The sequence below is a fragment of the Loxodonta africana genome, chromosome 12 (genome assembly GCF_030014295.1).
Source record: "Loxodonta africana isolate mLoxAfr1 chromosome 12, mLoxAfr1.hap2, whole genome shotgun sequence".
Classification (NCBI taxonomy): Eukaryota; Metazoa; Chordata; class Mammalia; order Proboscidea; family Elephantidae; genus Loxodonta; species Loxodonta africana.
The window spans coordinates 100,804,678-100,817,783 of NC_087353.1; the positions used below are offsets into that span (position 1 = coordinate 100,804,678).

General features: G+C 45.6%; 1 protein-coding gene across 1 annotated transcript in view; it reads right to left on the bottom strand.

Annotated features, from left to right (window-relative positions):
• Positions 1–13,106, bottom strand: part of GALNT17 (polypeptide N-acetylgalactosaminyltransferase 17) — a 538,869-nt gene that overhangs the window by 104,472 nt on the left and 421,291 nt on the right. The window lies entirely within an intron of this gene.

Genomic DNA, 13,106 nt, shown 5'->3' on the forward strand with positions numbered 1-13,106 from the left:
GATGTGGCATTCAACCAGCCTACACAGTACCAGGAAACTAGATGTCACGCTCAAAATAGAATAGGGACAGGTTGATTCTCAGTTCCTTTCCTATGGAGATAGTGGCAAATGGCAGCAAACACACCAGGATGCCACCTCCCAGTCCCCTGTCCCAGAAACACAGAGCCATAAATCATCCAAATCACAAATGTCCCAACTGGAGAGGATGGTATAAATTCAGGTTCACATTTATAGAGAATCAAATTATTGCTGTATCCCCAGGGAGATGAATGAGAGAGACAGGCCCTTTGCAGTTGTAAAAATAGATGGATGCTGCCTATAAAATAACTCACAGATGCCTATAGTCATTTCCAATAGATCTGGCAGGCTGGGAGCGGGCAAGGGGAATTCCAAACAGAACCCCATACTATTTTCCAGTGGCAGAGTAAATGGTTTGGCTATTATGATAATGTAATACATTCCAGCATAGCAAATATATCTCCCCCTAATAGAAGTACATTAGACATCATTTATAAAAATATCAACATTGCCCTTCTGTTGCTTGGACTATATGTTAGACATAAATATAACACCATTTATGGATGAGGAAATCCAATTTCATGCTGTTTCAGACACATTTCTATTTATTACATAACTACAGCTCTCTGTGAATGAGATAGCGTATTACATGAAATATATGTATGGGTATGGTGTCTGCGTGAATACAGAGAAACCATGGATACTCCATCTACCACCAGTGGGATTATTTTATGATCTGCGTTATATACAAGCAACGTTCTGGCACCTGTTATATGACTATATCACCATCTAATCTGCAGCGCTGTCACAGTTATCTGGATGGTCAGAGGAAGAGGGTCTCTGGATGAATAAATATTCCAAGAAATGGGGGATAAAAGCCTCAGAGAGTTTTATAGTCAGAGATCTGGGCTGAAATCCGGCTCTTCTATTGACTAGCTGTAAGACCTCAGATGAATTACTTGGCCTTTGCCAATTCCAGCACCATCTGTAAAATGGGATCAATAACCACAAATTCAAGGATTCTCGAGAGGCCTGAGTGATGTAATGTGTGTGGCGTGCACAGCACAGAACGGGGCACAATGTCAGTGACAACTGACAGTAGATTTATTATTCTGAACTGCACAAGGGAGCTTCCGAGACGACAGAAACGTCCTGTATCATGTTTTCAGAGATGATTACAGGGGTGTACATAACTGTCGAAAGTCATCAAACTGAAGACTGAGGATCTGTGTGTTCTATTGGGTTAAATTACACCTCAATAAAACACATATAGAAAGGCAAAACTACGGAGGCAGTGAAGGGTCAGTGGTTGCCAGGGTTCAGGGGGAGGAGCGAAGGAGGACTAGACGGAACACGGTGTTTTAAGGGAAGTGAAGCTAGACTGTATGATACTGTAATGACGGATACATGGTGTCATATATCTGTCAAAACCCACAGGGCCGTAGGACCCTAAAGTAAGCTATGGACGTCAGTTAATCCTAAGGTATCAGTTTTGGTGGGTGAATTGTAACAGATGTACCACACTAGGGCAAGATGTTAATGACAGGAGTAACTGCGGAGAAAGTAGGGGATACGTGAGAACTCTGGACATGCTGCGCAATTTTTCTATAGACCTAAAACTGCTCTAAAAAACAAAGTCTATTCTTTAAATTTTTTATTATTTAAATATATGTGTGTGCGTATATATATATATGAAAGAGAAAATGAATAATGACCGCAATGAATTTAAACACATAAAATATATTTAAAATAAAAGCTTCGATTCTACAGTGTTACTAAAACATACACAAGCTCACCAGTCGTCTCCGGAGGTTACTATGGCACTAACCCAGTTCTCTAAAAAGGTTTAAGCAAAAGGAAAGAATCAAGCATTTACCCTGCCTTTCTTGTCTGACTGTGTTTCAGTGTCCAAAGAGTTGAGGAGGACAAGTCCTTTTTTAAGAGAATTACAGTTTATAAATACAGCACGAACAGAGGATTTCAAAGTCACTATTTCGTAGGTTCAGATGAAGCAACAGGCCCAGGCGATGACCGTCGGCGGCCGCTACAACCATCCCGGCGAGTCAGGCTGATAGCACCGGCAGCCACAGTTGAGTCCGAACATCACGGAAAGGGAGACTACGTTATTTATCTCCCGATGTGATATGATGGCAAGTTTAAGTGCCACTTAAAGTATTCTCACAGTGAGAAAAAAAAAAAAAAAAGAGAAAGGGAAGGTGGAAGGGAGGAAAGAAAGAGGGAAAGAAGACAGGAAAGAGGGAAGAAAGGAAGAAAACTGAGTCTTATAATGGAGCTTCTAGATCTAATTACAGTTTAGAGATTGGATGTTGAAGACATCAAGATAAATGAACCCCCCAAATCCACACTGAGCACATTTTATGGGACAAATGAATGACATGAAAATAATCCAGGTGAGGGGAAACATTGTAGATGACAGGAGAGTTAAGGGACACATCAACCAGATGCCATGTGCGCACCTTGTTTGTAAAAAGACATTCTTCAGGAGCTCTGATCAAGATTTTCAAGAAATGCTTTTGACACGGCATGGACTGGGTATTGAACTGTGCTCAGTGTAATGTTATGCTGGAGCCCCTGGGTGGGACCAGTGGTTACACGCTCAGTGACGAACTGAAAGGTTTCGAGGGTACCCGTGATCTACTTCCGAACGACCACAGCCATGGAAAACCCTGAGGAGCGCAGCTCTGCTCGGACACGCCCGGGGTCGCCAGGACTCAGAGCTGACTTGACAGTGGCAGAGCTGGTGGTGGCAGAATGTCATATTGAGCCTCAATGTTTTTAAAAACATCTTTGTGGGTTAGAAATGCACACACAAGGATTTAAAGGTGGAATAATAAGACGTCTGGGATTTGTTTTTAAAATGCTGTGAAGCAGTAGCAGAAAAAAAAGGCATAGCAAGACGTTGATATTTGCTGAATATGAATGATGCGTATATGCGGACTCCTAATATTACGATGGGTATCAGTATGCATAACAGCAGTATGCTCTATTTTTGTGTACGTTTAAAATTTTCCATAATAAAATGGTGAATTAAAATAAATTAACATAAAATGTCCCGACTGAATCCTCCGTTTTCCAATTTGTTTTGAAGGGGGAATAAAAAAAGACCGGGAAAAAAATAACCTACACCCTCACCCACTCAGCCTGTACACAGTCTCCACTACAGTTCCAGCCATTTCATTCTACAGCTGGTGTCACGTTTCTGCCGGCCTTTAGAATGAGTCTTGAGGAAGGACTGTTCGGGATGTGTTGTGTGTGTCTGTGTTCTGTGTTTTTTTTTTGGTGTATATTCTGTGTTTTGTGTGTGTATGTATGTGGTTTTTTTTGTGTGTGTATGTTCATGTTTGGTGTGCATCTATGTGCATACATGTGTACATGCAAGAGAATGGTGATACATTTTAAGACGGCAAAATGGCCCTGCTGTCTAATGGCAGAAGCTCTGTTCTCATTGACTTTCTCCTGCTCTTTCCCTGCCATCATCCCATCCTGCCCTGAGGCTGAGCAGGCTGTGTCGCAGTGCAAGCTGGGAGAGCAAGGTGCTGACACTGACATTCCTTTATAGGTAGGTGGTTTGTCAGCTGCAGCGCTAGCGGGGCTTCTCCTGCTCTTTGGGAGGCACCACTGACGCACCTGGGTCAGCTGCTGGGCTGGATGAGGAGTTAGAAACCCACGTTAAAACCCAAAACTAAGCCTGTTGCTATTGAGTCGATGCTAACTCATGGCAACCCCATGTGTTATGGAGTAGAACTGCTCCATAGGTTTTCGTTGGCCGTGATCTTCACAGAGGCAGCTAGCCAGGCCTTTCTTCTGCAGCACTGCTGGGTGGGTTTCAACCACCAACCTTTTGGTTAGTAGTCAAGTGCATTACCCAAAAAAATCAGCCACTGAAAACCCTATGAGCACAGTCCTATTTCGACACATATGGCATAGCCATGAATTGGAATTGACCAAGGCAACTGGTTTGATTTTTGGTTTTTTGGAGCAGAGAAAGACGGAAGAAAGTGTATCAAAAGACGCAGTGGTGGCTGTGGCTGGGTGCCCAATTCCGGAGAACTTGGTAAGCAAGGACGTGGGCTTTTTCTTAAAGACCACGTGGACATTTTTGAACATATATGTAAACAGGAAAGGTCCTGGGGGTGGGCTGAATCAGGCAAGATGTTAGCATACCTGAACTGCTCCAATCCTTCTTATTCGCTTACCTTCAAAATCAGCAGCTGCCTCATAAATATATATATATTTTTAACAATAACGTACAACTCAGGAATTCTGCCTTTTATTCAGTCCTTGAGGTTCCTGATGAAGCTGAGGAATTTTCTGAGAGCTGGAGGGTGTCTTTCTATTGTCTTCCCTCAGGAAAGGCCGCCCGGCAGGATCCCTCAATCTTGTACACCAACGTTTTACACAACGGTTCTTCCCAAATTCACTGACATTCTGGGGAATTCTGAAGCCATCTGGTTTTAGAGCCTTTCAACGTAATCTGTTCTTCTCCTCTTGGGTAATTTTTTTTTCCCTTGTAACATTTAGACACGATACTGTAATATGTCTCGTTGATAGTTTCTGATTAATGTTACCTAGAACAAGATGAAACCTTTCAACTTCTAATCTCATTTATTTTCTCAGTCTTGGAAAGCCTTTTTTTTCTCCTTCAGTGTATCGATTGTTTTGGTCACAAGCAAGCTGCCTTTCACCCAAGCAATAACCCTTGTGTTAACGCTATTTTCTTTCCCGAACCTTCAGTTAAGACTTTCTATTCTGGTGACACCTCTTCCCTGACTGGGAGTGGAATTAAAAAGTAACAAAAAAATATCTTCAAGTAGTTAGAAAGATTGCAGATGGGTCTATTTCTGGTGCGAGGAGAATCACCAAGAAAAACCGGTATTTTCATATTAACATTTTCCCACTTAACTAAAGCATAGGGTCTTGTGTGATTAAAGGTTAATTAGTACATATGAATACATACGTGTGTATAGTATAAGAGAATTACATACATATATACCTACCTACCTACCCACTGCCATTGAGCTGTTCTGATTCAGAGAGACCCTATAGGACAGAGTAGAACTGCCCCATAGGGTTGCCAAAGAGCACGCGGTGGATTCGAACTGCCAACCTTTTGGTTAGCAGCCATAGCTCTTAACCACTATGCCACCAGGGTTTCCAGCTATATATATATGTTGTTAGCTACCGTCGAGTGGTGACCTCGTGTACAACACAATGAAACACTGCCTGGTACTGCCTCATCCTCGCAATCACGGGAATGCTGGAGTCCACTGTTGCAACTGTTGTGCAAATCCATCTCACCAAGGGTCTCCCTGGCCCTCGCTGGCTCTCTGCTTCACCAAACATCTCTCCTTCTCCAGTGACTGATCCCTACCGATGATGTGTTCAAAGCCAGCAAGTCAGACAATAGCCTGTTGTGCTCCGTAAAGTTTCTATTGGGTAATTTCTGGAAGTAGATCTCCAGTGCTCTCTTCCTAGTCTGTCTTAATCTGAAAGCTCCATTGAATTCTGTCCACTAGGGGTGACCTTGCTGGTATTTGAAATACTGGTGGCATAGCTTCCAGCACCACAGCAACACACAAACTGCTAGATGGGTACTAGCATGTGTGTGCGTGTGTGTGCATGTATGTCCATGTAAAACATACATATACTACATAAAGCTCCAGAATTTTGTCACATGCGGATGGATTTCTTAATACGTTTATTATGCACCTCATTTGTGCTCTGAGCCACATAAGACAGCTCAGGATATGAAGGAGAGGAATACAGTTCGTAAAAAAAAGCTCTCCCCATATACATTCATCAGCAACCTTGCAGTCACCTGGCAAGATGCCTGCATATGAAGAGTTCACAAGGAAGTGGATGCTGGTGCCCAAGGGGCCCAGGCATAGGGGCTGCGGTGTCCTGGAGGCCACCTGGAGGCCTTGAAAGATGAGAACACTCACGCAGACTCCTTTCTGATCAAGGCATGTATTTGCCAGAAAGTTGGCTGAAGTCAAAGTCCCTTTGCACTTGACTGCTAACCAAAAGGTTGGAGGTTAAGACACACCCACAGGCACCTCGGAAAAAAGGCCTAGTGATCTATGTTTGAAAAATCAGCCATCGAAAACCCTACGGAGCACAGCTCCGCTCTGACATACATTGGGTTCACCATGAGTCGGCGTCAACTTGACGGCAACTGGTCAGCTGAAGGTGGGGTGTAGACCAACATTTCCCCAACTTGGGTGCATATCAGAATCACCGGAGGGCCCGTTAAAGCACAAGTTGCTAGGCCCCAGCCCAGGGTCTCTGACCCAGTGCATTTGCTGTGGGGACCCAGAATTTGCATTCTAACCAGTTCCCAGGCGAGGCTGCTGCCGCTGGTTGGGGACCACACTGCAGGCTGTGGCTCCATGGATTCTGATCCACAACTTGACCTTTGTGGCACCAACCCTGCTCAACTCCTACTTTAAAGGACAGGCAGAGAGCCAAGAGCTGGCTAACAGCTTGCAGGAAGTACGGTCTACAAGAAGTAAGAGGCATAAACATTCTACCTCTCCTGCACTGATCTCAGATATGTCTCAGAGTATACTGTAAGAGTCAGGTAATTGCCCATGAGGGTGATATCCAGGCCTGCATCCATCAGACACTGCGATAAAGAGCAGTCAGGGCTGGGGTGGGGGTGGGGGGGGCGTAGGGGCTAGATGCCGCTGAGAAGACAAAGCCAGCAGCACCGTGTCCGGGAGCAGCTCTGCACGGCACACAGCAGCACTCTCCAGCCTGTTAACAGAGGGAGGGGCCGTGCAACTCTCACCCTCAGCTGGGGGTCCAGGGCCTTGGTGCTCTGGGCTCCCCCTACCCACGTGTACTACAGGGACTGGACAAAAACCGGCAGGCCACCTCCCTTCCTTTAGAGACAGCCCTGCCTGCTCATCATCACCATCACCACCACCCTACAGCCTGGTCTCACACTCAGGCCTTCCCTGCCAGGTCTCTGCAGAGCAGACGCCACTGCGAGTGCAGGGAGAGGAACAGCAACCCCCCAGTGGGTCTTAGCAACGAGCGTCGCTATCACTGCCTCTCGTCACCGCAGAACAGAGCTTGTGTTCTGGGGGCCTGGCAGTCACATCTGGGTGGACTTAGATAACTCTTTTATCTTTAAGTCCTTCATTATTGCTTTTACAGAGAGCCAAAGACTAAAAGAACAATGTCCTTGGTATAAGAGATTTGGGTGTCATTCCTCAGCCCATCATTACTTGACCTTAGGCCTGTTAGTTGACCTTGCTGGGTCTCAGTTTTCTTATCTGTAAAAAGGGGGGTGTCCCTGCTGTCCCAGGGTCGTTCCACACCTGTGGGGGCAGGGCTTCATCCCTCATCGGGTTTTCTCCCCTGTGGGGAACGTTCTACTCTTCATTGGCCCCCATCAAGCAAGTTGTTGTCAAGTCGATTCCAACTCATGGCAGCCCCCCGTGTGTCAGAGTATCACTGAGCTCCACAGAGTGTTCAATGGCTGATTTCTCACAGGAAGGTCACCAGTCCTTTCTTCCAAGGAGCCTCTGGCTAGACTCCAACCTCCAACGTTTCAGTTAGGAGCCGAGCATGGTAATTGCAGCATTTGGGTGTTAAACAGGGACTCCTTGCAGCAATACAGATACTCCAATCTCTCTTGTATTTAAATTTAAAAAATAAATCTAATAAATAAATAAAGCTCAACTGTCTCCATGCAGGGCTTCCCTCCACAGATAAGTACCTGGAACAAGTTCCCATTTTGTCTCATTTAGTCGTCAAGTCACTCTAATCTGGCTGGCCTCCACTGCTTCACGGCTTCTACTCATGTGAAGGTTGCCATAGGCGCCTGTTCGATCACCTAAAATGTGTTTACTGAGTGTCTCACACGTGCCAGGCATGGTTAGCAGAGTAGCGCCAGTAGGCACGAGAAGATGGTAACAGGGTTGGCATTTAAGTTATAAGTCAACTATCAATATGCTGGGTCCAGATCTTTTCCATCCATTAAATTCAAAAAGGATGAATGACAAATATATTAGCTTTGATAACAAATTAATGGGCTTTTTAATTGCTGGGCTTTACAAAGAAATCCTACGTAAGTTCCACTGACGAGAGAACTCAGCCTGGAATTGAAGGCCCCGTTAGAAGAGTCTGCGGTCTTCAAATGGGAGTGATTTTAGCACCCGAGGAGTGTCCTGCTCCTTTCCCACCACCCCCTTCACCCTGAAGCCTGGACGTTCACCCCACCACAAGGCATGTGCCCTTCATTCTATAAGGAGAGATCAAGGGCGGACGGGATGTTTTGAAGGCAGTTAGGGATAGACCAGTAAGCTCAGATGCAGAGAGCGGACTTTGATTGGCATAGCGCTCCACAGGGGGTACCTACCTGGTTAGAATAAAGAAGAATGCAGCAAAGGAAGGCAGAAGAAATTCAATAAACCTTAAGCCTTACAACTGTGAGCCGAGTTGTTTCCAGTAAGACTATCCCAGGGACCCAAGGATAGAAAGGCTCAGCACAGGGGCATCAGCCACAGAGACTGCAGCCTGGCTTCCCCTCCAGTACACACCTCACGGCATCGTAGGAGACACTCCAGGCAGAGCAGCGAATCCAGTATTAGCTGGTTACCAAGCACTCCCGAGACCCATCACTAGGACTCGGTCATCTTAACTCTCAAGGGAAGGGGTTGGATAACATCAATGCTTTCCAACTTTTTGTTGTTGTTCTGTTTTTTACTGTAGATTCCTCTTTTCAAAAAAAAAAAAATCTTAAGCACGACTCAGTACATAAAATATATAAAAGTAGAGCTGATCTGCAGTGGGGGCCCAGCAACAGGCCCGTTCTGCTTCCTCCTTGTTCCCTTCCCTCATCACCCTCTCCACAAAGCTTTTCTGAGAAAAGGGGAGGGGCAATCCAGAGCACCCGGGCCTTCCTTCCTCTGGCATCTTACGTATGACGTACGGGAACTGTCAAAACACACATGACGGAAATGTTAATTTAAGGAGATACAGCCGACCTTCATTACTCATAGATTCTGTATTTGTGAATTCACCTACTTGCGAAGATTTATCTGTAGCCCCAAAGTCAAGGCTTGTGATGCGTTTGTGGTCAACTGTAGACACGTGCAGAGCAGCAAAAAAGTGGTCGCCCGACATGTGTTTCCAGCTGAGGTTGAACAAGCTCTCCCTTTTTGCAGCTTTCATACTACGAACAAGTGTCCTTTTCACGGTCTATTTTGTGCCACATTTTGAACATTTTTGTGCTTTTGGTTGGTGATTCTACTGTATAAAACAGCCCCAAGTTATCACATTTGCCAAGTTATGTGGCCTCTCTCAACCTTAGAGCAGGGCCTTACAGGTGGCCCAAGATGGTGGAGTAGTCAAATGCTTTGTGTTGTCCCTCTTATAAAAAAGACCCAGAAAAAACAAGTGAATTAGATATATATGACATTCTAGGAACCCTAAGCATCAAAGACAGGCTGAAGAATTGGGCTGAGCCTCAGGTGGAAGGAGGGACAATCCCAAAACAGAGGAAATGGAGAATTATGGATTGCTGGTGTCCTGTTGGAAACCCTGGTGGCGTAGTGGTTAAGTGCTGCGGCTGCTAACCAAAGGGTCAGCAGTTCAAATCCGCCAGGTGCTCCTTGGAAACTCTATGGGGCAGTTCTACTATGTCCTATAGGGTCACTATGAGTCAGAATTGACTCGATGGCACTGGGTTTTTTTTTTGTTTTGGTGTCCTGTTAGCCATATCAGCGTGGCGTGGACAAATTGAGACACGCAAACAGCATTCCCAGCTGAAACCCACGCCACCTGGTGCATCTAGGCAGGAGCAACTCTGCACACACCTCCATAGCAAACCGGGATTGCTTCTAGCCCTTCAAAAGTTAAGGGCAGGCACACCACACACCGTGCACACACCGTGCACACACCGTGCACACACCAGCCCCCCGCACCAGAGATCCATGGGCCTAGGGGCACTCCCACCCTCCTTGAATATCCCCTCCCCCTACTCCCAGATGCAATCCTATGGCATTTGACACCACCTGACCCCTAAACCAGGAGCTCTTGGTCCACACCTTTGCCCAGTCACTGGTGCAGCGGGTCCACGGACTTGCAATGTCTTCTGCCCCCTTTGGTTACCTGTGCAAGTGCCCTGATGGCTCAGGCTGCACAGCGCAGCCATACTGAGCAAAGTAAGCAGCATTCCCAGCTGAAACCCCTTCCTCCAGGTGCAGACAAGCAGGAGAATCTGCACTCACGGCCAGAGCCAGGCAGGGGTGCTTCATGCCCTGAGAAAGTTAACTGCACCCACTCTGCTCACCCTACACAACCCAGACCCTCATGCTGGGGGTCTGCAGGCCTGAGGGGCACTCCAACTCGCTTCACCCATCCCCTTCTCTGCTCGTGACTGCAGCCCTATGGCATTCATCACTGCCCCACCCCCCAAGACGGGAACTCAACCACCTATACTGTGGACCTGAGGGCTGGCGGTGTAGCTCACTCCAACCAGCCACCCACACCAGAGGCCTGAGGACCAGTGGTACCCCCCAATACAGCCAGTGAATGGCACCGGGCACCAGAGGACTGGCTGCACAAACTCCCTCATGAGGCATTCTAGTAGACAGGCGCAAGCCCTCCAACTGGGCACCCAAGGGCAGGCAATATCCCCCTGCCTCATCCCCTACCTTGTGCCTTCCTGCAACCAGAGGCTTTTGCTTGCTCTGAACATCCCTGCACAGCCCTGCCCACCTTGGACTGTGGGTAAGAGTCTCTGTACCACCCACCTGGTGACCGATGACCTGGGCACCTTTGCCATGACCAACCGGCAAGTGGCAGTGCACCCATACAATACCCAGCCCAATGACCAGGGAGAACAGCCCCTTATCTATGGCCAGGTGACCAGCAAGGCAGATACATCACCTCACCAAAAATGCCACCTACATTTTCAGCAGCCCCACAAGACCAGCAAAGAGGTACCCATGCTCACACACCCAGTTGCTACTCCAGCCACCTAGAGACAGGAGGTGAGAGCTTCAATGTGGCCAGATTAGCAATCAGAGTAGCAAACATGCCCAGCCTACTTAGATATATCAAAACAAAAAATTCAGGATGCAGAAAACAAACATATAATAAATAAATGAATATTTATTGATGCCTCAGAGATAATAGACAATAGGAAATCACATAAAGCAACAGAACAAGGAGGCTCCAGTAAGTGACGAAAATAGAGAACCAGAAAACCTTCCGGAAGAAGATAAAGCAATGGAACTACCCAATAAAGAATTCAAAAGACTAATATACAGAGCTCTCCAAGAGATCAGGAAAGAGGTCAGGGAAAACACAGACAAAACCAAGGAAAACACAAAGCGATAGAAGAATTCAGGAAAACAATACAAGAACAAAATGACAGAATAAATAGGCTACTAGAAAACATAAAAATCAACAACTAGAAATCCAAAAGATTAACAATAAAATTTCAGAACTAGACAACTGAATAGAAGGACACAGGAACAGAAATGAGACTATGGAAGACAGAATTAGTGAAACTGAAGACAAATTCCTTGTCACCAATTTGAGGAAAAATCAGAAAAAAAGAATGAAGAGAAATAAAGAAAGCCTAAAAATTATGTGGGAAAATATCAAGAGGAAAAACTTACATGTGATTGGAGTTCCAGAACAGGCAGCCAATGGAAAACACAGAATTGTTGAAGATTTGCTGGCAGAAAACCTACCTAATATCATGAAAGATGAGAAGATACCCATCCAAGAAGCTCAATGAATCCCACACACCACAGACTCCAAAAGAAAAGTCACCAAGACATATCATAATTGAACTTGCCAAAATGAAAGACAAAGAAAGAATCCTGAGAGCAGCTAGGGAAAGGCAAAAAGTCACCTGCAAAAAAGAACCAACAAAACTAAGCTCTGATTACGCAGAAGAAACCATGCAGGCTAAAAGGCAATGGAGAAATGGGAGAAAAAATGTAGAACAAAATTCAAATTCACAAAAAAGACCAGACTTACTGGTCTGACGGAGACTGGAGAAACCCCTGAGACTGTGGTCCCTGGACACCTTGCTAACTAAGAACTGAAGCCACTCCCGAAGCCCTCTTTTCAGCTAATGATTAGACAGGCCTATAAAACAAACAATAACACACCTGAGGAACATGCTTCTTAGTTCAATCAAATATACGAGACCAAACAGGCAACTCCTGGCCAAAGGCAAGACAAGAAGGCAGGAAGGGACAGGAAAACTTGACAAATGGACATGGGAAACTTGGGGTGGAAAGGGAAAGGGGGAGAGTGCTGACACATTGCAAGGATTGCAACCAAAGTCACAAAACGATTTGTATGTAAATTTTTGAATGAGAAACTAATTTGTGCTGTAAACTGTCACCTAAAGCACAATAAAATAAAAATAAAATAAAACTGGCCCAACCACAGTGCTGAAGTGCTGTCTTGTGTTCCTAAGCAAACGAAAGCTGCGATGTGCCTCATGCAGAAAACACATGTGTGAGACACGCTTCACTCAGGCATGAGTCATAGTGTGTTGGCCATGATTTCAAGGCCAATGAATCAACAATACATATTAAATAAGGTGTCTTTAAACAGAAGCATACATAGTAAAAGGTTATGTATTGATTAGTTGATGAAAGTGTTGTGACCAGAGGCTCACAGGAACCTGACCCTGCATTTCCCCTGGAGCAACGGTCCAGTGGGTGACTTTATGGAACATAACTACCACAAGTAACGAGAATGAGAATTGACTGTAATTTAATTCTGAGAAACATTTAAGGAAAGAACTAAACTGAACAGGACTGAGAACCAAACTCTCTGGCTAATATCACAAATTGGTACCGAGTCATGGGACAAATGGTTCACCTTCTCTGAGTCCAAGTTTCCCCCTATCCAAAGAGGGACGACAACCTGCTTGAACCTCCCTCAGGTGCAGGGCCAGGATAAATGAATCTGTTGATGCATCAGCTATGTTGTTGCTGTTGTTAGCTGCTGCTGAGTTGATTTTCAACTCATGAGGCCCGCATGTGACAGAGTAGAACTGTTCCATAGGGTTTCCTAGTCTGTAA